Source organism: Artemia franciscana, chromosome 4, assembly GCF_032884065.1.
Source record: "Artemia franciscana chromosome 4, ASM3288406v1, whole genome shotgun sequence".
NCBI lineage: Eukaryota > Metazoa > Arthropoda > Branchiopoda > Anostraca > Artemiidae > Artemia > Artemia franciscana.
This window is the reverse complement of record NC_088866.1, coordinates 43,288,509-43,312,710: the sequence shown is the minus strand read 5'-3', so window position 1 is coordinate 43,312,710 and position 24,202 is coordinate 43,288,509. Positions and strand designations below refer to the sequence as shown.

The 24,202-nt window shown below is 34.9% G+C and overlaps 1 protein-coding gene and 1 long non-coding RNA gene across 3 annotated transcripts in view; one reads left to right on the top strand and one right to left on the bottom strand.

The window, feature by feature from the left end:
• LOC136026462 (SHC-transforming protein 3-like) overlaps positions 1–24,202 on the bottom strand; it is a 149,291-nt gene that overhangs the window by 44,511 nt on the left and 80,578 nt on the right. The window lies entirely within an intron of this gene.
• Positions 10,801–24,202, top strand: part of LOC136026463 (uncharacterized) — a 100,064-nt gene continuing 86,662 nt past the window's right edge. For both annotated transcript variants that reach the window (XR_010617292.1, XR_010617293.1), the window contains exons 1-2: positions 10,801–10,924; positions 11,167–11,691. This is a non-coding gene — a long non-coding RNA (uncharacterized LOC136026463). The remainder of the gene's footprint in view (positions 10,925–11,166; positions 11,692–24,202) is intronic.

Here is a 24,202-nt window from a genome sequence, read left to right as displayed (position 1 = left end):
TGGTGAGAGAACTCAATATTCTACATATGACCATTCGTGTTAACGTAAACTAAGACCAAAATGAGGAATAACACAGCAAGTTAACATAAGTTACACAATACATCTTTTTTTATCGAATAATTTCAAAATATACAGGCTAAGAAAATACAATGAAAACTGGTTTCCTGACTGTATTTTTTTTTCTAATATTGGCTAAAACAATAGCTAAAAAATCGAGATAATCACTATTTTGCCAATAATCCCTTATACTTTTTAATAATTCTTGTTTTCTGACTTTGTCAGAATTAGAGCTCCCCCAAAACTTTAGCCCCTCCCCGGGTTTACTTCTGCGCACGTTCCTGAAAAGCGTCGCTGTTTCCAAGTTTTTAGTTTTGTTGAACTTCACATTTAATGTTAAATTGTTTAGGTCTTATTTTTGCAAACCATATCCCTTCTTTAGACTTTTTACCCGGGATAGCATTTAAAAGCCATCTAATACTCTGAAAAAAAAAAAATTGTACGTAAAGAAGAGCACCAAGTATTTACGTCAAATGCTGTAACCACTTTGGTATGTGGCATGCAACTTATACGCCAAGTTTTGATTCTAGAGATTTACCGTAAATCGATGTAAGTCACGACCAGTATCAATTTAAAATTATTACAAACCAAGCATGTGAATTGCCATGAAATATGTTTATAAAGTTTAATTGAGATACAAGGATCAAACACACAAGCATGAGAACGATTGAGGTCAATCATTAAAGCGATAGCTAAGATAGAAGCATCACTGCCATATCAATAAATGGGAAGTGGAGACGAGGAATCCTCTCCAAGTTTGGTTGTATTGCCCAACCTAATAGGAAAATTAGAGCCAATCACGAATTTTTGACTCATTTTCGGTCCCATAGAAAACTATGTTTACAATCCACCCCAAAAAATTAAAGCTCTGTGTACCTACGAACAAAATTTATTAAAATAGAGATATAGAAAGCGCAGAGACTAGCTGTGAGCAATTGGAGAGTGAACATACATTAAGTTATATGGGAAATGATGGTACTTTTTCAAGATGCTCCTGGATATAATTTCAATCAAAATGACCATTCATATAAAAACTAGCCTCTAAAAAGCAAATAAAGCTTCGCTGCAGAAGCCAGATGACTCCTTTCTTAGCCTGTTTTGGGATACTTAAGAAAATAGTAGTAATTCAGTAAATATTACATTTTCATTCGGGATGATTAATGCTGGCAATTTCCTAGGCGTCACCGTTGAATTTGACCGGTCAATCGATAAATAAAAAGGGTTAGATTATCACAATTCTGGAACATTAAAAAAAGCTTCGAAAAATGTTCAAATTTGTTTTGATTTAAAGACGGGACAAGGAAAGTTCGTAAAATTACAATTTTCGGATTGAAAGAACTTTTTTAGTTCTCAACCTGTTTCATTGGAATGCTGTTCGATACATCATGGTTGAATACCAGTCAAATAAGGCACTCCCATCTAGAGGCGAACCAACGTGTTTACAAGTCATGCGATTTAGTAATACAGACTTGGAATACTGATGCGTACATAGTTTTTAGAGTTCCAAAGATTCCACAGCGTATATAAAAAACATCTTCAATTTTTCAATTTTGATTTTTCCATCCTCTTACAGTTCTTTAGTTAAGCTTTATTTTCACTTCTGTTCTCCAATGTCTCAAAGTTCCTTTGCTATTTTAAAATCGTTTTTTATAGATCTAATATATCAAATATTTTCTTAGACTTTTTGTTTCGCTTAGTTCAAAAGTTTAAAAATTAAAGTCAAATGTTTATTTTGTTTTTTTTTTTCAATAAGTAAACGTGAATGATTATGCCTCAAAAACCTGATCCCCAAATATTACCAATCCAAGAGACCTTATACATCCGAATCCGTCTTCAGAATCAATTACCTATATCCCTTGTGAATTATCCCATCCCCAACAAGCTCCTGGGGTTTCAAGGAAAGGGATGTAGTCCTCGAAGAATTCAAGGATTATCACATATCTTATTGAATGATTATAAAATAGAGATGAGGTTTTAGCATTTAATATGATGGCTCGTGGTTTTACCAACGCATAAAAAATCGAGTACATGAAACTTGGAATTCGAGAAAATGTTAAAAATGTTAAAGGTCATTTTTCTATAAGAGAAGCTATTGTTAAGTATGTTTTCCATGCAAAAACAAGACAAATATTTTAATATAAATTGGATCACATTTAACTTAACCTTTGCTAATTACAACTATTATGGCCAGACAATGTGAGATAAATATGTGCCGTGATTAATAAACAATGCGGGTACAACACGATATGCAAAATAGGGAAAGAGCATCAGGTTTTACTGATGGACAACAAGGTTACACGTTGACTACCAAGATCTCGCATGCACAGAATAAAACGAGGTTGTGTGTACTGGGTCGTATTACACACGCTCACGGGGGAAGAAAAATTTGTCACGGGGGAAGAAAATTTTCATGAAGGGAGCGCAGGATTTTCTAGCATTATTTAAAAAAAATACAATGAAAAAATAAATATGAAAAAGTTTTTCCAACTGAAAGTAAGGAGAAGCATTAAAACTTAAAACGAACAGAAATTATTACGCATATGATGGGCTCACCTCCTCCTAATACCTCGCTCTTTACGCTAAAGTATTTTTAGTAATTTCAACTATTTATTCTACGGCTTTTGTGATTCAGGGGTCATTTTTTAAGAAATTGGGACAAAATTTAAGCTTTAGTGTACAGAGCGAGGCACTGACGAGGGGGTGTACCCCTTCGTATACGTAATAAGAACATGAGAATACAGAAGTTCGTTACGTATGCTAATTTGTAAGTTACGTATATCTTTTACTAATAAAAACATTCGTAAAAAAATCAAAATTTCTAGTTGCCTTTTTAAGTAACCAAAAAAATTGGAGGGCAACTAGGCCTTCTACCCTCTCCTTTCTTTCTCAAAATCATTCGATCAAAACTATGAGTGAGCCATTTAGCCAAAAAAATAAATATGCAAATTTCGTTTTAATTATTGGTCTGTGGAGAGCCAAAATCAAAACATGCATTGATTCAAAAACGTTCAGAAATCAAATAAAAAAAAAACAATTTTTTTTTAAAGGAAAGTAAGGAGCGACATTAAAACTTAAAACGAACGGAAATTACTTCGTACATGAAAGGGGATACTTCCTCATCAACGCTCCGCTCTTTACGCTAAAGTTTTTTTTTACTGTTTTAAAAAGTAGAGTTAAGAGAAAGAGTCAAACTTTAGCGTAAAGAGAGGGGCGTTGATGAGGAAGCATCCCCTTTCATATACGAAGTAATTTCTGTTCGTTTTAAGTTTTAATGTCGTTCCTTACTTTCCGTTAAAAAAACTTGTTTTTTTTATTTAATATCAAAAGAATCGGAATTTTATAATGATTTCAAATTTATAAGTTTCAACAAGTTTAATCTTACCCATCAAAGTTTAAGAACCCGAGAAAATTTGTCTGATTTTTTTTAAAGGGGGGGGGGGAAACAACCCTAAAGTCATAGCATCTCAATGAAAAACACACCATCAGATTCAGCGTATCAGATATCCCTACTGTAGAAGTTCCAAGCGACTATCTGAAAAATGCGGAATTTTGTACTTTCTTGTTGTTTTCCCCAGGGGCGATCGCATCGACCCATTGGTCCTAGAACAACATGAGAGGGCTCATTCAAACGAAAATTAAAAGTTATAGCACTATTTTTAAGTAAACAAATAATGGAGGGCAACTAGGAGGGCAACCCCCACGCCCTTTTATCTCAAAATCGTTCGATCAAAATTTCGAGAGAGCCATTCTGTTCATTATAGTTGAAAAGCCGAATAACTATGCCTTTGGGGATACTCTAACCCTCCAATAGCACCTAGGGAAAGGTCTTTAACTTACAAAATTTGCCTATTATTTGCGTACAGTATTTGTTATTGGGAAGTATGCGTACATTTTCGGGGAAGGGGGATTTTCTGATTGTGGGGTTTTCCACGGGGATAATTTTTCATGGGGAGGGAAGTTTCCAGGGTTGAATTTTTAAGGGGAAGCTTTACACTGGAGGAATTTGTCAGAATTCCTATACGAAATTTTTCTTATGTTTTACTTTCTCTTTGCCGACTCAATTTTACACATGGAGATAATAAGGGTAATTGTCCGTGGGTATATTTTCAGCAGGATTAAATGGTCTAGAGAATAAATCCTTGGGGAGGAGGGTTTTTTCCATGAAGGAATAGCCAGATTTCTTAGCATTATTTAAAAAACGATCAGACATTAGATAAAACAACAAGTTTTTTCAACTGAAAGTAAGGAGTAACATTAAAACTTGAAACACTAAGAAACTATTAAGTAGGCTATGTGAGGGGAATTACTCCTCCACAACACCTCGCTCCTTATACTAAAGTTTTAATTATGTCCCAATCGTTTAAGAATGACTCCTGAAGCACGATGTTCGTTTAATTAGGACAATACGAAGCTATTTTTTAATACTAAACACCTTTAGCGTAAAGAGCGCGGTGTCGTGGAGGAGTAACTCCCTTAATATGTAATAATTCCTGTTCATTTAAATTTTTAATATTGTCCCTTAGATTCAGTTGAAAAATCTTGTTCCTTAAATTCAGTTGAAATCCACTTGTGTTCCAGTAAAATATAAGTTGTAGTGTGACCGAAGATTAGGACTACTTATAACTGATGAACATTTTGCACTATAATCATACATTCAGAAAATATTACGGAGTGGAGCCATTTAATCTTTGTTCATAAATCATTCCTTGAGATACTTATTAGAACCTTCTAGTTTTTTTTCCGAAACCGTGAAACTCGAAATCGCTTCGACTGACCAAATGACCATTAATGACCTCCAATACCATGTCTGTCCTGAAATCTAACAGTCATGTTCAGTTTTAGCTTCCAGACTAACTTTTTTTTCGAGCCATATATATATATATATATATATATATATATATATATATATATATATATATATATATATATATATATATATATATATATATATATATATATATATATATATTTACATATGGCTATGATATAGCAATCAGCAAGCGATAATAAATCAAGAATTGAGATGATACATTCGAAAGCTTTAAATTCATAGTCTCTAAGGCCCGTCCTCCATAATTACAATTTTCATTTCCTATCGTTCTTGAGGATAAGTTGACAGAAAGAGCACTTATCGAAAAGTCATGGCTGGGGTTAAAGTTTATTTCGAGTTGGACCGCAAAGTGACATTTATGCCTATCATTATTATCGCTAAGAATGTTGAGCATCCTATTTCCAAAATTTTCCTCATTTGATGAAGGGGTGGATCAACGGGTAGTTCTCGTTAATGAATACCCCAAAACTAAACATATGGTGACATCCTGAGACCTATTGAACTGCGCAGTTGCAAATGCTTAATGATGGAAAACCGGCTGTCCCACGACAAACTTCGTAGCTTCAAACTATATTCTAAACAGAAAATTATATTGAGAAGTAACACTTGGTTAAAATATTCCCCAGCGTCCTTGGAAGATGAATAAAGTAGAAATTCAACATGGTAGAGGACAGGGAAGCGGGAAAAAGTTTTTTAGAAACACCCAGCAAAGTGAAAGTAAGCAAATGCTGAAAATTAATAACGAAGATTGGCCATGATTTCGATAAGTTCATTATCCCCAGCTTAAAAACCAATAGATACACCAGTAAGCACTATAAACATGGTGAACGAGGAGGAAAATCCGTGACCGGCCTGAAATTGAAGTGTCCTGTCCCAGTTTCCCAATTTGTCCAAATGTCATTGATTCACTATGTCCACAAGGAATTAAATGAGCTATTGTTAAAATACTTACAGGCTCCTTTTAAAAAAGAAGGCTTTGCAGCTGAATTATTCAATTCCACAGCCTTTCCTTAAAAGGCCCAAACAAAGTATAGTGTTTATTTAGCCAAGTTTGGCATGACAAAGAATTGCATCTGGGTAAATTGTTTTCAATTGAGCCATATTGTTTGCACAAAAAATAGCCCAAGCGCTGGAGTGCCATAAAGGGTGGCAAATATTGTGTGAGCTCATATAAGATCTTTAAAAGCGTAATTAGGGTTCCATGTTCCTAAATTACTACCCAGTTTGTAAACATGAGGTCTTAGTAGATTCATTAGATTAGAAAATAATTATTATACCAAAAACAGGCACGAACACGGGAATTTATTTGGGGGAGCTGGGTAAAACTAGATAAGGGAATTATATGGATATTCTATTCTAAGAAATTGCAGCAAAATTCCTAAACAGGATGATACTGAAGGGGAGGACAGAAGCCCAAAGGAACAGCAATTCCAAAAAATAAGAGTTTTATCACTTTTTTGATGCTGAACTCCCCCTTCCAAAACCAATCCAATATCTGTGCCTGCCATAGAGATCAGAATATTTTTCAGCATTGGGCATGATCTTACTATTTTGCACTTTCACACAAATTAGTTACTTTTTTTGCTGAAGAATTCGGCAAAAATATATTTTCCAGGAACTTTCCTAGAAAAAAGAAAAATAGACATATTTCAATTTTAAGATATGACTGATTAAGAAGATGCAATTACGAAATGCAAAAGCACAAGAAAAGGTTTTGCAAAAAAAAATCTGAAACCCAGAACTGCATAGATGATTTATTTGATGGAAGAATAATATGTAACTTTGCTTATGAGCTAAGCGAGACACGATTATTTTTACTATACAGAGCAATAGCTCGATGGTAGCGTAAATGACAATGATATTGCAAAATTGCGGTAATCATTAACCTTCACGGAACACCTCAGGAATTTGGGCTTATCATTTTTGATTCTGTCAAACCTGTATCAGATTTGCAAGAAATTCTATCTCAAGTCTTGCCAGTTATTGCTGAGTAAACTTCTACCAGATATATCAGTAACTTAAAAAACAATACCAGTAGCATTTTTTAGGCAACTTCTTTCTTACAAACATAACAAACTAAAATAGTAGAATCGTCTGTACGATTTGGATGAGGAGGAGCGTGCGTAGCTGCGTTGGCCTCGGGTTGGTTGGTGCTACGGTGAGTGGTGAGTGGTGCTACGGTGAGAAGTGGTATTATATACAAAGTCTTTTGCAAAAAAAAAAGGTTGAATTGCCTGCTGATGGTAAAAGTCTAGTTTATCTCTTCTGAACTAAGTGACATAATTTTTCTTCCTGCAAATTTATATTTACTATACTTCCAGACTGGCTTCTAGTTTAACCACACCCATACCCAAATGTCACACAAGTTTGTGACTATTATTGTTTTCCCCCTTCAAATTTGCATTATTTGTCATATGAACCAGCTGTTGATGAGAAATGACTTCAATATAATTCAAAGCAACAAAAACAGCAAATTTATGTTGATATATAGTAGGACTACGTTCAGATATTGGGGGAGGGGTCTCTGACAAATTGATACAAATAACTTTTTTTTAATGTAATAGAGAAGAAATTTTGTTTTTTAAGTTTGTCTTCGAAGAGATGATAATATACACTGTTCATCTACCTCTTAAAGATTTTTCTATTGTGGCTAAGAAACGGTTTGGGGTTCTCCCCCTCATAATCATTCAAAAACCCCTCCAGGATAAAACACGGGGCATAGAAGCAGATGAACGGGCTACTTACATGCCGTACTCTGGGCCCTCGCTTGATATATTCCTACTAAGCACCTCCCTGCATTATGTACATGCTTAGGCATATAAGTCTAGGATCAGTTACATATTTTTCTTTCTTACTGAGTGTTTTCTTACCTTCAAACATCACAAAATATATCTAAAGGCATCGAGGACGATTATAACATTTTGTTTTCTAAGTTTATTGCAAAAGCGAGAACTGCAGCAACATTGATGAAAGCATGTTATCTAACAATAACCTGCTCAATGTTTTTTTCTTTTTCTTTTTTTTCAAATACAGACCTGACTATCAATTCTCAAATAGAACTAATGGCATGCATAGCCTACGGTCAATTGCAAATATTTGTGGTCAAAATAAGCCTATCTAACCAGTTTTCAGACAGTTTTTAAGTGTATTTTCGTGTTTTGTATTAAGTATCAACGGAAAAAAAAAAAGTGTCTTCTTCGTTTATTTAACTCAAAAATTATCATAACCTATTATCTTTCTCCTTAAAAGTGTAGGCCTAGCTATCGACTATCAAATAACAGTTAATGAGGAGACTCCTATTTCTGCAAAATTTTGGCCAAATCAGCTTCACCAACTCGTTTTCTACTGCCTTTTAAGTGCATTTTCATGTTTTGAATAATCTAACTGACGAAAAAAAAATAATTCTAGCTACCTTTGGGGCGTGCAAAAACCTTCGTTACAGGTTTAAGCTTACAAAAATTGTTGGATGGGGAAAATAAGGGTATAAGAACGAGGTTATTGTTTTTTAGAAGCGCTGGTAATTTGAAAATCTTGTTTATCGCTGTCGGCAGTGATGGCTTATTTTTACCAAATGCTACAAGCTTTTTCAGCTTTCCTAAAATAGAGATTAGTAAGAGTCGGTAATGAATTCAGAAACATCCAATTTACCACTTTTAGAAATGTCAGCATTTTTTTTTACCGAACATTATTGAATTTGATACGTTTTCTTTACAAAAATTTAAGTATTAACAGATTAAGAAATCTGATTTATTTCTGTCAGTAGCTTCGTAAGATTTCTAGCGAATGTTGCAAAATTTCACAATATTTTAGCGTACTTTTTGTTCTCTAATGGGGGCTAATGTCTAATCCACCACCCTAAACTTGCAGGCATCTTTGTGGATTGATGTCTTACGAATTCTATTGGACTCAATCTTTGTTAAAGTTTATTTAGGCCTAGATAGACCCAATTTGCAGTTCTCTGAGAAGGTATATGAAGAAAAGACCTTTTAGGGTATTTTTGTTTAAAAATACAGTACTTGTGTCTTATAGCCACCACACAAAAGAAGTGAAGTTAATCATACTGAAATATGCCAAAATATGATGAAAATATAATATTTTAGCAATGAAATTATGGAAACTACAGGAATTTGGAGGGGGGCACCCAGACTGCATTACATCAAATACGTAACCTAAACTAACCTAGCCTAACCTAACCAAAACACCAAATATTTAATTAAAATAAAGCTACATTGTAGTTTCCCACCAAGCCGAAGCTAATTGTGTGGTACAAAGACCATGAAAATCGGTTATTGATTAGCGATACAAATTCTCAGAGTATGGTGGCTGTAAGACACAAGTACCAAAAATACCTTTTGAGTGCTTTCATTGAAATAAAAAGTGACTCGTCAAAAAATAAAAACTTGGCGAAGTACAGCTAGGACCTAGCTGACCGGACCTTAGTGGTTGGACAAATTTTAATCGGCAAAAACCAAATCCGCAGTTCTAACAAACAAATGGAAAAGACTGTATTGGCAAATTGAACTTTTATTGATGCTGTTTTCTTTTCTTTCTTTGAAGTAGTTTTCGTTTCTGTTTCCTTTTCCTGGTTTTTTGTTTATTCTGTCATTAAATACTTGTAACATTCGGCAGGGTTTTATTCCACACGACTTAGACCCTGATAGCCAACCCCCACCTCCTCCCTGCGGACATGAATGCTCGGCAACGATGAAGAAGGGGTGTGGACTTAATTCTCATGCAAATTTTTACTGAGAATATGCTAGTTCCGAGTTCTTTTTGTTAAGTAATAAAGCATCAAAATGCTTCTTTGAGGGCTTATTTTTCTTTCTATTTTCAATTAATTTTAATATTATCAGACAACCCACTGGCAGGTGGCTCTCATATGGTTTTGCCTCATTCTCCTAGATTTTTAAAAGCACATTTTTGGAACATTTTTGTTGTAAAATAAAGGCGTAAAAAAATATTTTTTTTTAAAGGCGTGATAAAAAAGGCGTCGAGTGGTATGTTCACTTTATTGGTAAGTCAATTATATGAATTGCGAAAATTATTACTCCACCTTCCCTTAAATTTTGAAAAACACATTTTGGCCTTTCTCACTAAACTTTCATGAATTAACGGCATTACGTTGCAGCTGAACCGAAAACAGATTTCCATTCGAAAAACCAAACAAAAAATAAGCGTACCGTAAGATAACACATAATCTAGATTACATTTAAGAAAAATCATATTTATTGGATTTGCAGTGGCATCTCCACTTTAATTGCAACACAGCCTCCTTCCTCCACTAATGCCTCAATACAACTTTTTTTTTTTTTTTTTTTTTTAATTTGCATTAGGCCTATGAAAAAAATATTGAGAAGATATACCCTAAGTACAAAAAAATAATACAAACTTTTGAACACAGCCTATAAATATATCCAGTCATTAGAGTCAGGGGGTGTGAACGGAAAATCACTTTTGGTTGCAGTTTCCAGTTCACAATAGGACATAGGCTAGTAGGCGTTTAATCTTCTTATTAGGGGGAAAAGTCGAGTCTTTTCTAAAAAGAAAATTAACCATACGATTGTATAGGTAAGGACTGAGACCTGGCCCACCCTAGGCTACATGAACTCATAGCCTACCTATAAAATATAAAGTGAAATATTTATACCTTAAGTCTCTGTTTATGCCCACATTTACCGCAGTTGTACGCCATATAACTAGGATCCGAGGGGTATATCTTAAGATAATCCACATGCTTTTTATCATCCTTTAATTTCTTATATCTCACAGAAAAACTAATTCTACTATTTGGCTTCATTTTCAGTGAAACACTTTAAACTGATTCCTCACTGTATCATTTTGAGGTGCCGAAGAGAGGCGAGCTACGGAGCATTGCGTACCACGGATGTTTTGCTAGTCCAATTTTCCTCGGGGTTTATTCGAAAATGCTGAATATCTAATTAAAATCTACCCCTAAGCGGATCATGCTTGTGATTTTTTTTTTCTTCTTTTTTTAGTGACAGATCTGGTGATGAACGACCGGATAGATTTGGAGAAGTACGTATTTATTTATAAATTTCAAACTCTGTTTAGAAAGGTGACTAATTTGAGGGTTATTATGGTTTTCTTTTGAGATTATTTTTTAAATGCTCAAAATATGAAAGGCTTTAGAAGACTTGATTGAAGAAGGGGTAGGTTTTACATTCATATTCTTGAATTTGGATAAAGTTCAAATGAAAAGAGTCAATGATTAATGTTAAAATTTCAGAGAAAAGAATCTAATTTTGAATTATTTTCAGGCAAGCCTACAACTGTCATCTACACCAAAGGGGCAACATACTTTGTGACTGGATTCACTACCTTTAGATCTGTCCGTTTGTCCAGCCAGAATTACGATAGGCTATTACTTGTATTCTCTGACAATGCTCTAAACTTGATTTAAAAATAGGGAAGATTTACTTTTCTGGGGTGTTTCTTAAATATTTTTCATTCAAAAAACAATAACACAAATGAAATTTAAAACGTCGATAATGCTGAATCTCAGCTACTGAATGATAAAATTTATCCGCTTATGCTGGAATGTCAAAACCGTAGATCATTAAAAAAATAACATACATAAACTTGTATAAGGAGCAAAAACTCAAAAAAAGAAAAAAACAACAATAATATTCCAGTGAAAAGTAGATCTTGAAAATGGAACTGATCGCTTCACCATGTAATAACAGCGTCAAAATAAAATATAGCTAATTCAAAACCAGGAAAGTTCAAGAAATCAGTAGTCAACATCCAGTACCAAGAGAATCTGCAACGAGTGTTTATGAGAGGTCAGTGTTTATTAGAGGGTCATGGCCTATGTTTATCGATTTTAAACACTTTTCTTGTAGAATGTGCCAATTTCGTAAGCAAGTTTAGTGTGTGTTTTGCAATCCGTGTTGCTGCTGTATGCGTTTTTTTTTGTTTTTTTTCTTTTTAACAGTGACATGGAGTTGGCTTAAAAAAGTTGGGTGGAATGAAACCAGTATATGAAAACTGTTCTTTTGTCATTTCTGTAAAATTGAGATTGACCCGTATTTTCACTATTTAAAGCCAGCAATCCGTGAAAAACATACAGATTAGGGTGTGTAGCATAATCAAAGGCTTCAACAGAACTTAACAAAGCACAATCGATTAAAACTGTGGTGTTAGTTATGAAAGTTAGAGGGGCAAAATATTTTTTTTTTTTTTTTTTTAATCTGGAGGGGCAGTTTGACACTTTTCCAAAAACAAGCCTAAAAACACCCTTTCATTGAAAATGCCTCTCTCCTCCCCAAAAAAGCAGTTATTTTTCAGAAAGCAAGATGGCCCAAACTCTAGGGATACATTCTCCCGCTCCACCCATATTGACACCATTGATTAAAAAGCAAAAAATAACCCCCAAAATCAAACACTTCATGGCAAAAAACTGTAAGTAAGGAGTGACTCGGCCCAAAAGTAATCGAAACTCCAAGAAACAGAATTTTGACAACAAATGATATATAAAAAATCGACTTTTTATGCTGATTTTTAATATACAAGTTGTCAAGTACCTATCAAATGGTTTCATGCTGAATTTTCAGCATTTTAGAGAACTCTACTATAGAGGTTTTAAGCTCCTATCTTAAGTGTGATTTTTTCACGAGGGGACACGAGGGGACTGTCCCTTCCTCAACCCTCGCTCTTTACGCTAAAGGTTGACTTTTTAGCAAGCACATAGTTTTAAAGCTTGAAGATTTTAGCGTAAACAACGAGGGTGAAAAAGGGGCAGTTCCCTTAACATATGCAAAATTTTCTGTTTGTTTTAAGTTGTAATGTCGCTCTGTACCTTCAGTGGAAAAAAGTTCTTTTTTTATTTAATTAGCGAAGAGAATCGAAGAAGTTTCTTTGGGGAAGTAAGTAACAAGTAAAGCTGGATAAGCTCAATTGTGGATTTCATCTGATTTTCTATTTGATTTTTTTTTTTTTTTTTAAGAAATTTCTGGCCAAAACCCGCAACAAGAGGTTTGAGGGCTGGTTAAAATTGTTAGCTATAGGGTCCCCAATCAAAGCCTCTTTGAAAGTCGGAGTTTTCATAAAATTCAAGGACTCAGTATTAAAGTCGTTCAAGCACATTTTTAAATTTTAGAGAAGCATAACCCATTCAGACCTGAAATATTAAATTTCCCAAACATATTTCTGTAATTTTCCTATTTTGGCAGTGTCCTTGGAATTTCCCCCTTACTCTTAAGCGTCACTCCTTTCAAAAACAACAGTATTACGTACCCACCTGCTTCAGTGGTTTCTAAGGGACGTTTAAAATGTTTAATATCCTTTCATATAAGTTAAACCCGTCTGGTTTCATTTTTGTTTCCTACTCTCTGCTTTTACAAGAAAATTATTGGAAACCATAACAAGTTGGTGCTGCAATTTCCCAACAATCTTCAAAATTATGATTGAAAAATAAATTACTTGTAAAAAACAACAGAACTATCCTTGGCTTAAAAAATCATTAATGAAAAAATAGTAAAAAAAAAATCAATAATGTAGTTGGTGGTTGCTTTGTACTTCTTGATTCATCTTTTGGTTTTCTTATTTTTGTCTTTTTTGCGTCTGCGCATACCTAGATATTTTTGTCTGTTTTTTACTGTATTTATATGTTGGTGTGCTTATATAATTCTTCCTAAATTAAAAGATTGATTAATTATCTATTTTTTTCAACACATAAATTCTACCATGAATCCTTTGAATGTTTCTTCTTTTCTTGTTTAATCTTCTTGGTGGTATCGCTAAATTCCATTTAAAATCAGAGATATCTGCCAGTCTCTTTCTACATAAAATCTAATAAATGCTAAACATGGGCATGGTGAATCGAGAAACAATCATATTCACGCAGAGACTAACGATTTTGAAGGCCCCATGGTGAAAGAATTCGATTACAAGCTACCCCTTTATTTATCCCTCGTTTTGAATGGTTTATGACCTTTCTTGCCCTCTTGTGATGGAACAAATTTATGGAGACTAATCGGTATTTTGCAATAATTTGTGATTACATTGTTTATTAGCTTCCAATGTCGGAGATATTTTAAGAATTGACATTTTCGCTGGATTGTAAATCATTAATTTTTAATACTTATACTTGGAGAGCATCGCTATTATAATTAGTGTTTAATAAGCCTCGTAATAAATCTATACCATAAACCAAAATATATTATATACAGGAGAAATGCTAATACCAAAGTTCCTTTTTGGTTTTTTAGCTTCAAAAAGAACCTCATTTAAGGACCCAGCAGCGCTGCCTAATCAGCCAGCATAGCTGAACACACGACAATTTATGTATGTTGATATGTCTATTACCTTCTTAACAACAAGCTTCTTTGAACTTAGAAAAGATGAAATGGCATCTCCGCCCAATATAAAGGATACTACTACTCTTACTACTACTAGCAGCATTTGAGCCGCCTGAGGTGAGCATACTGGTTAAAACTGCTCCTCTATATCAGGGTATCTAAAGCTTCTACTTTCCCCACTTCCAATAAATCCCCATAGATTTTGGGTCATTTTTGGTAACTTCATCTTAGGGCATGGCAATATTTTGTTGGGCCATGGGCAGGACGTGCACCCTTCGGCTGAATATACACTAGACTATTAGTTTGGAGGAAAAAAACTTTGTTCATGTTAATGATGTCACATTCATTTGTATTATAGAAAAAAAAGATACATGATAGCATTGCAATGACGTCATAATTGTATAAAGGATGTTGTATTCAGACAATATTTTTAATTAGTATAGATTATTCGTAGAGGACGACCCATAAAAAGATACCATTTAATGGCTTTTTAAGCTTTTTTCGGGTGAATACATGTAATATTTTGAATAACAAAATTTAAATATTACAAGGGGGCATCATGGGGCATGGCCCAAAATTGGCTGGGAACCACTGGTTTAACCTGTCCGAGTATTTCGTAAAATAATTCTGTGGATGCGGTTTCAGTGCATCCAGGGGCGGATGCAATGAACGAAGGGCGCCAATGTGATTTGAGCGTAATGATAGGTGGGGGTGTATATATCGCTTTTGTCAGACCACTTCGTTTGTGTGAGTCTGGCTGGTGCTGATGTAAAACAGGCTGGTGCTGATGTAAAACGACAAAGAATCTCTTTGAAAGTCAATACTATTTTCCTATAGCAATAATATGCGTATTAACAATAGACGCGAGTAGATTATTTGATGAATTAAATAAAAAAAAATGTTTTTTTAACTGAAAATAAGAAGCAACATTAAAATTTAAAACGAACAGAAATTACTCCGTGTATGAAAGGGGATGTTCCTCCCTCATCGTCCCGCTCTTTACGCTAAAGTTTTACTCTTTCTCTCAATTCTACTTTATTAAACAGTAAATAACTTTCTCTGATATGCTGAATGCGATGGTGTGATTTTCGTCAAGATCGTATGACTTTTAGGGGTGTTTCCCCCTATTTTCCAAAACAAGGCAAATATTCTCAGGCTCGTAACTTTTGATGAGTAAGACTAAATTTGATGGAACTTATATATTTAAAATCAGCATAAATCAAATTCTTTTGATATATCTATTAGTATCAAAATTCCGTTTTTAGAGTTTCGTTTACTATTGAGCCGGGTCGCTCCTTACTACAGTTCGTTATCACGAACTGTTTGATAAATTACTATGGCTTCATTGAGACTTTTTGAATGAGTAGGCCAGACAAATTTTCTGGAATGAAATGGAATGGGTCGTATCCAGGCACGTACGCAGATATTTTTTTCGGGGGGTGCTCAAAACCTTCAAAACAGCAGATATAAAGTAGCACTCTTTTTATTTAGTAATGCAAACAACACGTATCTCGGAAAATCCAGATTAACTTTAATCTGTAGTACTTTAGCGGACGGGGGGGGGGGAAAGAGGACTGAAGCCTCAACAGTACGTTTTAGGCTCAGGTTACGTTCATAGCGATTTAGAACCAGTGATATATCTATTATATCCCACTGAAAGGGAAATTTTAGGGTTAACAGTGCAATACTGGTGCTGTGGGGGGTAGTTCTTCTATTGCAAAAACGTAGGTTGTAATGAAAAATGATAGTTTCCAAAATTGATCCGTTAAAAGCTGTACTTTATCCTGAAAAGGGGGGGGAACGCCCTAATATCAAGGATAATTCTATTTTGCTGTGGAAAGCAAACTCTCTTTACAAAAAATAACAGTACAATTGCTAATTACTTCAAAAAGGGTAAAAAGTTAGACAGAAAATGGGTTAATAATTGGGCTTGACTTGACCGGATAATTGCATGCTGTAAAATCCCCCAAAAAGGGCTTCACACATGTATCTAGATTCTTAATGAATGTCCTACTTTTGCCAGAAATCCCAAAAAACCATGGAAAAATTAAACATTTCACAAAATTTCGGGGGGTAGGGGGGTGGGCCCTGAAGGCCCTCCCTGCGTACGTGCCAGGTCGTATCCCACACTGTCAAAGCTGATTTTTTTCAAAAAGGAAAGCATTTATATTATGATGTTTATTATAAACCTTACCCCTACCGCAGCAGGTTTAATACCCTAATATATTTAGTTCCTATAAATAGATAAATAGATATTTTATATTGAAATAATGTCATGTACATTATCACAAAGTATTAATATTGTAATGCAAAATAAGTCCATTTTTCACTATTGCCACTCTAGATATACCTTTCTCTTACAATCATACGCCAGTAGAATGCTCAGTATTTCATTTGGTTTCATGTTCCATCCATCTTACAGCTGGCAATGTAGTAGCCATTTGAAGTTTTGTTTTTAGCAGGAGAATTGTGATGGAATGACGTTAATGTAATATCTTGAGTTTTTACACACACACACACCCCCTCGTTAATCTGAAATTTAAACTAGAAGAAAGATCAATTTACACATCCCTGAAAGTATTTTCTACTCCTTGTTTAAATTTTAAACTACAAAAAAAATTAGTGTCTCTTGGGGATGGAGCCCAGAGAGTAGGGGGTAAATAGCCCTTAATGACCCTTAATAGCCTTACATTGCCTGAATTGTAGCCTAAAAATTTTGCCTCTCATTCCTTTATATTTTTTGAAAAATACATGGATTTTAAAAATACATAGAATTCTAATGAGATGCTGGAGTTATATTAATAGTAGCCTAAGAGGTGCACCAACGTGAAGGTTCTCCAGTGCCAGCCCCGCACTCCTAACAATAAAACCAACCCCCAACACCTAGCTATTCTTTCAATGGTAATATGAAGCTATGTGATATTCCAAGATATGAATTTCAAAAAACTGTTTGTCCTAGGTAATTGGATGGGTGAGTAAGGTTAAGGCTTCATTCAAGAGCTTATCTGTCTTAATTTCTAAAGTAGGAAAACATTTTTTTTAGTAGTAGTAGCAGTAGTAGAGTAGAAAAGAGTGTAGGTATGATTATGCATATATGTATGTATAATTTTTTTCCCCTTTTTTGTGTTTGTGCGTGTGAGTTTGTATTTGTGCGTGTGTTTCTGTAAGTGTTCGTGGGAGTATGTGGGTGTGCTTTTTCACTTTTTTTTTACTATATGTCACTCCTATTCTCTATCTCACCCCCCCCCCCGTCTCCCAATCAGAAGTGTTCCCAACCGGGAAATTTGGGCGTTTCGCAGACCTAAATTTTTCACATGCTTTGTAGTAGGCGATAGATAGCACCAATCAAAGATTTTTATGCCAATTTCGAAGGTACATACTGAACCGGCTGAAGATAAATAATTTTTGTTCGTTTAAGTTTCAACTCTGCTCTTTAAATTCATAGGAAAGCTTTGCTTTTTTTGTTAATTGGGCAAATCGCCTACGAATAATTGATCAAATTTACAAGTTTACTTAAAAAAAGAGTAAAAGAGAAAAAAGAACGGAAGGCGAATGAGGAAGCAAGAAAATCTTGGGGGGCCTAAGTCCCCTCTCCCCCCTGTATCTGCCCCTGAGTGCATCTTGAGGATGTGTACGAGGTAATTAAGCAGCTCTTTTATGATGCACATCCAGTTTGGGTTCGAACCACTTTGTTCACAGAAAGTAGCACTCAGTTTGTTTTGACCTGCGATTACCAAGGTTTAAAAATTAGAAACGAAAAACCTCGTCTAATTTCTGAGTGTGTTCATGTTACATAAAAAAATGTCATTAAGAAAGGCAATATTTGTCATTTGTTTGAATTGATGGCGTTAGTGAGCAGATTGATCAGAAGCGAATCCAAGATAAATAGTAATTTAGGAGCAAAAAAAGACACATTTCTATTGAAGTTTTATAAATTCGGAACCATGGGAAGTATTGCCCTATATTGAAAGGACACTCTGCAAAATGGGTTAGCAAATGTAATATTTGTGTAATTTGTCGTAAAATACCCCAGGATCAAATTTGGCAAATATTATTGCTCAAATTCAAAAATATTTTTGATATGATGAGGATTTTAAATTTGCTTGTTTTTATCTATTGATGGTGCCTAATTACTCTCATTGGCGTTGGAAATAAATAAAGTTTGGACAACAGATTGGAGGGGAGGAGGGATTAAAACTATTTTGAAATAAATAAGTAATTATATAATGGCAAAGATAATATAGAAATAATAACCCTTCTGTTCGTCATAGTTATTTTGTTGTCCTGAAAGTTAGTCTTTATTCTTTATAAATGTAAATATATGTATATATATATATATATATATATATATATATATATATATATATATATATATATATATATATATATATATATATATATATATATATATATAATATGCAATGATACAAACACTTGCAGAACAAGACATTACATCAGCTGAAGAATAGATCAGAATTACTCGAATGCTATACTATGCTTCTTTTTTTCGGTTTGTCAATTCAAACCATTAACAATGGTTGGAATTCTCAAATGTCTCATTATTACCCACAAAATATTCAGTACAGCTAACTTTACTTTTTTTTATTTATTTGATTTCTTTAGATTTTGGCCTGTCAACTTTACCCAATTAACGAACAACTTGATTTTACAATTTAATTTTGTTTCAAGAATTGTTACCTCACCGGACTAAGGGCTAAGGTCACTGGACGCAAGATGAAGTTTGTGAATTCCGTTATGTCAAAGGATTAACCTAGGTATCTGATAAGAAGGCTTACTTTTCCACAACGTTTTAGAGTCAACAGAACCAACCCAAATTAATATCTGAGAGTACCTAATTCCCATATGATTCCAGTTAAAGATAACGTATTCTCACTAATCCTCCTAAAAGGCAAGATTAGGAAGAATTGGTCTTGTGTGATCTCTTGCGGTCAAAAACAACATGATGCTGAATCAAGAAATATGACCCTAAAGAAGGGGGCAGATCAGAAACTTGCCCTCCCTTTAACCTGCAAAATAAAAACTAAAAACTTTTCCTGAAAGTTTCTAACAGCCATGAACCATGCAGTATAACAGCGGAACCATGGATTTTGTAGCCTACGAAAAGGAGGGCTGGGGGCTGACCCGATGAACGGTTGAATTAACTCGCTCTATGGTACTTACAAAAACGGAGCACATATACAATCAGACCATTGATACTTAAAGCTACATTATATTTTTGAGTATAAAATTACATTTAAATGTATTTTAAAATGGATTTTTAATTATGAAAAAAAATTATTTACTAATCAATAGCACTGAACAGTGGCATTAAGCTATTTGTCAGGGGTACTCCAAAAAAATGTCACCCTGATGCAGCTTTGTTTCTTCTTCTTGTTTCTTCTTCTTGTTTCCTGATCTAAAGCACAAGTTCAGAATGTAGTCCCAGATCTAGTTCTACTGAGTCCTGATTTTACGCAAGATCTTTTTTTCGCTATATCTTTATATATATATATATGTATAAATATATATATATATATATATATATATATATATATATATATATATATATATATATATATATATATATATATATATATACAGCCAGAGAATTCATAGTGTTCCCCAACGAAAGTAAAACAGTTCAAAATAGGGATGATACCTTTTTATTGACAGTGAATAGATATGAAATTATTTAACTGGATATTTCGAACACATATAGAGTTCATCATCAGCAGTAATAATGATGAACACTGTATATGTGTTCGAAATATCCAGTTAAATAATTTTATATCTATTCACTGTCAATAAAAAGGTATCATCCCTATTTTGAACTGTTTTACTTTCGTCATGGAAAGGCAGTGTGGTCTTCGAAGTTATCTAAGTGTTCCCCAGGGCAAAGTTTTAGACTGGGCTCAAATATTATTACTACTACTAACAACTCACCGCAGGAGCAAGTCACCTGAGGCCAACAAAGCTACGCACGCTCCTCTTCCATCCCAATCTATCAGAGCCTCCCATCTTTACACCCTCCTAAGAAGTTTTCGTTTCTTTTGAACTTTTCTTCATGATATCCTCCCACCCCAGACGAGAACGACCAGCTTTCCGTTTAGCCGTCGACGGTTGGCCGAAAAGGACAATCTCCGGTAATCTGTCATCCCACATCCACAGAACGTGCCCTAACCGTCTCAACCTTTTTTTTTTTCATTATAGCCTTAGAAAGCGGGATTGAACCGCACTTTTCGTACAGCCTACTGTTTGAAATACGATCAGTCAGCCGGGTACCCAGAACAATTCGTACACAATTTCTCTGAAAGCATGTAGTAAATCTTCATCTGCTTTTCGGAGCGCCCTTGTTTTAGAGCCATATTTGACCACAGTCACCTCCATACCTTCCAGTATTCTATTCTTGGTTCACAGACTTATCTTCCTATTCTTCCAAACTTTTCTTAATCGTGAAAAAAAAAACACCCTGAGCCTTGTCTATTCTACTTTTAACATCTTCACTGCTCCCACCTTCTCTACTAATAATACTACCAAGGTAGGTGAAGCTGTCCACCTGGTCAATCTTTTCGTTACCCAACGTCACCTTTTCATCTTCACTTATTCCTAATCTTAGTGACTAAGTTTTCTTAACGTTAATCTTCAAACCTATTCTAGCACCCTGAACTTGCAAAACCTCTAAGAGTTCATTCATTTTGCTCTCACTTTCATCTAGGATGCTTAGATCATCAGCATAATCTAATTCCAGGAGAGTTTTTCCTCCCCATTTGATTCCGTGGTCTCCCATTGCCTTTCCTGTGCTCCTTAAGACAAAGTCCTTCAAAATGATCCATATAAGGGGAGATAGAACACAAACCCTGCTTAACTCCTGATTGGATACAAAACTAGCTGCCAACCTCATTTTCTACCTTAACCACAGCAGTGTTATTTTCCTACATAGCACTAATCACTTTCATGTATTTGGCTGGTACACCCTATAAGGATTATACCTTTGCTAAAGCTCTTCTATCAAGAGAATCGAACGCTTGCTCATAATCTATAAAACTGAGGACCGAAGGTATTTGACAACTAAGGCACTTCTCAATTATTAACCTAAGAATAAAAATTTGGTCGACATATCCTCTACCTTTTCTAAAACCGTACTGTTCTTCTCTTAAAACTTTGTCTACAGAATCTCTCAGTCTGTAAAGTATCATATTACTAAGTAATTTGCTACCTGCAGAGGCCAGACTGATGTCTCGAGTTTCTTACTATTTTAAAAAGTAGAGTTAAGAGAAAGAGTCAAACTTTAGCGTAAAGAGCAGGGCGTTGAGGAGGAAAAGACCCTTTCATATACGGAGTAATTTCTGTTCGTTTTAAGTTTTAATGTTGCTCCTTACTTTCATTTAAAAAACTTGTTTTTTTTTATTTAATTTGAAAAAAGGGAGTCCAAATATTTAGTTGAAATATTCGAATCCGCTTTAACAAGTGTCAGAAAAGGTATGTCTACCCTTTCAGGTATCTCATACCTATATAATTGGTTATGCCGTCAACTTAAGTCATTCTCTAATCTGTAGCTCACATAAAGAGTCGTGGATAGTTATACAGCGGGTAACTGAAGCCTTAAATCAAGATACTATTCCTATTATACTCTCAGTAGATTTCACTAAAAAAGTGACGACTTATATGTAGTTTGTTAAGTGAACCCTTTTTTGTTTCACGGCAGGAGTATCGAGTTAAGGCTTTGAGGAAAAGTGTGTTTCATCTTTTTTTGTTAGGGATATGGAGAAGGGTAAGGTGTGATGGCAATGTGCCAAAATGATTGAATGGTTTTGGGGGATCTATTTGAAACTTTTATGAAAACTTTGATTTCTTTAGTCTAAATTTTGTGCTGGAGGGAAGGAGGCAAAATATTTGTTCTTCAGTCCTCCCAAAAGAGCATAAGTTATTTTTCCTTTTTTATGCCTGTCATCCGTCACGCTCCTTGAATAGCTGCTAAATAATTTGCTATAAGGCCTTCACTGGCTCTTGGCCATCGAAAACTTTTGCCATATTCCAGGCTGTGAACTCTCCCTTCACTCAGGTGACAGCCCGAAATTTAAAAAATACCAGGCTCTTATTTTTTTTTACTTTTGTATACTTTGAGGTTGTGCACACATTGCCCTTCACCACCCTCAGAGGGAATATAATGCTTTAATATTTTTTTCAAAAATTTATATTTTGTGTTTTAGGCCATAACTAAAAATATTAACGCAGTTTGGCTGTCCCTCTGTCCTACTTTTGTTATTTTATGGCACGGCAATCTGAGACAGTTTGACAACTTTCTAGGGAACAAATAAGCCCTTAAATCCGCGACTGTCACTCCTTCAAGGAGGTTTGGTAACCAAGTATCATATTTGGTGAGTCAAAAACCTTTATTGCAACGAATTTGTTTCGATTTTAAAAGGCTGAGCTCTACCCTGTTTTCATATTTATTTTACAGCTGCCATTTTTCAAATATACAAGCCATTATGATAAACAGAAAACCCTTTCCATGAAATATTAAGAATGGGTTCCTCAGACGACAGGTATATTTGTCTGGCCGAGAAATTACAAGGTAACTGTCGTGTGCCCCTTTTAAACATAGTGGGAAACAGATCATAGATGTGGGATAGTTGAACGCTCAATAATTTGAATGCTTGTAAAATTGCTCCATAATAGCTATGTAGGATTGAAAATTGAGGATTTTTCAACCGAAATGTGTGTCCTCTTGAGGCAGTAGGCAAAAATTGTAATGTCAGTCACTACTAGTAGCGAAATACGGCGGACGACAGGCATAAAAACAAAGTTTGCTCTTCTGTGAAGATCAGAAGAACCCCCTTCCCCCAGTGGCATAATTTCGTTAAAATCCTGAGAATGGGGGTTGGCAGGGTTGGAGCCATTTTTCCCAAATCAAATGAAAATGACAGAAAAACTAAAAAAGTGAGCCGTATAGTACCACAAATGAAAAGTCATACTAAAGAAAATTGACCTGTTTGTGTGGATCTTTGAATTATGCAGGCTTATCTTAGCTTTGACCAGATTTTGAAGAAACTGAATTTCAGCTGGGGGAAAACTGGGGTCTTAGGGGAGGGGGGTGTAACTGAGGTGCGGAGAGGGCAGTTGCCACCTTTCCCATGGCAAAATACGCCCCTTCCCCATAAAAAACTCTCCCTGAAAGTTTCAGCCCGATACCATAGCTGACAGACCAAAACAGGGTAGACTCGCCAAAATTATAACTCCGGAATTCTTGGGCCCATTTGCAATGCGATCTTACCAATACTGAGATTTAACTAGTACTAATTTGGCCCTATAAATAAAAAAAAACAGGTTGTTTCAATTGAAAGTAAGGAGCAGCATTAAAACTTAAAGCGAACAGAAATGATTACAAATAAGCGGGGGGTATCTCTTGTCAATACCTCGTTCTTTACGCTAAGGTTGGACTTTTCGTTCAATTTACTCAATAATGACTTATGAAACACGAGGACTGTTTAATTAGAATAAACAGCCTAATAATTTTTGTTCGTTTTAAGTTTTAATGTTGCTCCTTACTTTCGATTGAAAAAAATGTTTTTCTTAACTATTTTATGATCGTTTTTAAATAATGTCGGGAGATCAAGATCACCCTCCATGAGAAATCCCTCTTCCCTTGAAAAATTTATCAGTGAAAAGATCCTTCCATGTACCCATCCCCCCCAAAAAAAAAGAATCTGTATGCTTCCCAGTAACCAATACTGTATGTAAATAATGGGCAAAGTTCACAGATTGTGCCCCTTCTCCCGGGGGCTTGGGAAAGGGGGTCGAGTCCTCCTCACACACACAGTTAATGGATCTTTCGACTATGCTGAACAAATTGGCTATTTCAAAATTTTCATTGTAAAAGTTTGGAGGAAATGGGTGTTGGAGGGGGCTACTGCCCTCCAATCCTTTTGGTCACTTAAAAAAGGCACTAGAGTTTTTATTTTTCTTTCAAATGAGCCCTTTCCTGATATTCTAG